Source organism: Schistocerca cancellata, chromosome 8 (genome assembly GCF_023864275.1).
Source record: "Schistocerca cancellata isolate TAMUIC-IGC-003103 chromosome 8, iqSchCanc2.1, whole genome shotgun sequence".
Lineage (NCBI taxonomy): Eukaryota > Metazoa > Arthropoda > Insecta > Orthoptera > Acrididae > Schistocerca > Schistocerca cancellata.
In genome coordinates, this window is record NC_064633.1 from 320633659 (window position 1) to 320636138 (window position 2480).

The 2480-nt window shown below is 43.2% G+C and overlaps 2 non-coding genes across 2 annotated transcripts; one reads left to right on the forward strand and one right to left on the reverse strand.

Moving 5' to 3' along the window:
* Positions 1-781: 781 nt before the first annotated feature.
* On the reverse strand, positions 782-856 carry Trnat-ugu (transfer RNA threonine (anticodon UGU)). Its single transcript has one exon. It is a non-coding gene; the product is annotated as a tRNA-Thr (tRNA).
* An 899-nt stretch (positions 857-1755) lies between these two features.
* On the forward strand, positions 1756-1830 carry Trnat-ugu (transfer RNA threonine (anticodon UGU)). Its single transcript has one exon. It is a non-coding gene; the product is annotated as a tRNA-Thr (tRNA).
* The last annotated feature ends 650 nt before the right edge of the window (positions 1831-2480 follow it).

The following is a 2480-nucleotide window of genomic DNA, read 5'->3' on the forward strand; positions in this document are numbered from 1 at the left end:
ATCCCAGAGGCACACCAAATTTATTACTCCTGACCCTTGATGTATAATTTTTTAATGTTTCTCCACTATTGTGTGAGATTGAGGTACACTGTCTTCTGTTTTTTAAATATGATGTGATGAGGTGCAATAATTTTTCACTTATGCCATCTCTGGCCAGTCTTGACAGAAGTACCTTATAATCAACCCTATGAAAAGCTATATATGGCGGTAGTATCTGTTCCCAAAAGAACAGTTACCGTGGATGACCATGCAACTTTGCTAGAAATGAAATGATAATTAAATGGACACCCTAGCTGCAAACAGGCATTGATGTACTTCATTGGGGACATGTTGAAAATGTGTGTTCCGACTGGGACTCGAACCTGGGATCGCCTGCTTACATGGCAGACGCTCTATCCATCTGAGCCACCATGGGCACAGAGTATACTGTGTCTGCAGGGACTTATCCCTTGCTCGCTCCCCATGAGATCCACATTCCCAACATGTCCACACCACTACATTCGTAGTGCACCTAATAGATGTTTGCCCATCATACTCATTACTCATGGCAGATTAATCTACCAAGTCCCGCACAAGTTCAGGCATAGCGTGTGCATTCGCACAAGAAGGTCAATGGCTGGGAAGCCATATTTTAACTATATATGGCGGTAGTATCTGTTCCCGAAAGAACAGTTACCGTGGATGACCATGCAGCTTTGCTAGAAATGAAATGATAATTAAACGGACACCCTAGCTGCAAACAGGCATTGATGTACTTCATTGGGGACACGTTGAAAATGTGTGCCCTGACCGGGACTCGAACCCGGGATCTCCTGCTTACATGGCAGACGCTCTATCCATCTGAGCCACCGTGGGCACAGAGGATAGTGCGTCTGCAGGGACTTATCCCTTGCACGCTCCTCGTGAGATCCACATTCCCAACATGTCCACACCACTACATTTGCAGTGCACCTAATAGATGTTTACCCATCATACTCAGTACATCAACACCTGTTTGCAGCTAGGGTGTCCATTTAATTATCATTTCATTTCTAGCAAAGCTGCATGGTGATCCACAGTAACTGTTCTTTCGGGAACAGATACTACTTCCATATATAGTTAAAATATGGCTTCCTAGCCATTGACCTTGTGCAAATGCACACACTATGCCCGAACTCGTACGGGACTTGGTAGATTAATCTGCCATGAGTAATGAGTATGATGGGCAAATATCTATTAGGTGCACTACAAATGTAGTGGTGTGGACATGTTGGGAATGTGGATCTCACGGGGAGTGTGCAAGGGATAAGTCCCTGCAGACGCACTATCCTCTGTGCCCACGGTGGCTCAGATGGATAGAGCGTCTGCCATGTAAGCAGGAGATCCTGGGTTCAAGTCCCGGTCAGGGCACACATTTTCAACATGTCACCAATGAAGTACATCAACGCCTGTTTGCAGCTGGAGTGTCCATTTAATTATCATTTCAGTTCTAGCAAAGCTGCATGGTCATCCACACTAACTGTTCATTTGGGAATAGATACTAGCGCCATATATAGTTAAAAATATGGCTTCCCGGCCATTGACCTTCTTGTGCAAACGCACACGCTATGCCCGAACTGGTACGGGACTTGGTAGATTAATCTGCCATGAGTAATGAGTATGATGGGCAAACATCTATTAGGTGCACTACGAATATAGTGGTGTGGACATGTTGGGAATGTGGATCTCACAGGGAGCGTGCAAGGGATAAGTCCCTGCAGATGCACTATCCTCTGTGCCCATGGTGGCTCAGATGGATAGAGCGTCTGCCATGTAAGCAGGAGATCCTGGGTTCAAGTCCCGGTCAGGGCACACATTTTCAACATGTCCCCAATGAAGTACATCAACGCCTGTTTGCAGCTAGGGTGTCCATTTAATTATCATTTCATTCCTATGAAAAGCCTTTGATAGGTCTAGGAAAACTCCAGCTACTTCCATGCCTTCATCAATTTTGTCAAGAGCTTTCAGCATAAATTGAAGTGTTGCAGTCATGGTGCTACGACCACTTCTGAAACCATGCTGAAAATCTCCCAGGATGTTGTGCTTATTATAATGCTCTAAAATATATTTCAGAATTATTTTTCAATTAACTTGCTAGAAACGGAAGTTAAGGTGAATGGTCTGTAATTTTCTACTAGTTGTTAATCACCTTTTTTGTAGAGAGGTTTAACAGTGGCTAATTTCAGTATGTCAGGGGACATTCCTTCTTTTAAGACACTATTTATTAGATGCACCAAGGGATATGCTAGATTGTTTTCGCACTGTTTAAGTAAAAATGGAGAAATTTCATCCCATCCAGTGGATTTTTAGTTTTTACATTCTCTGATGAGCTGCAAAATATCCTTGATTTCAAGTTCATGGAGTTGATTAGCTTCAGACTTGTCCTCAGCAAGACTTCCAACAGGTACTTTATCAGTGGTACAAAAGTCAGATTCTATGATATCTATGAAATAGTCATTAAA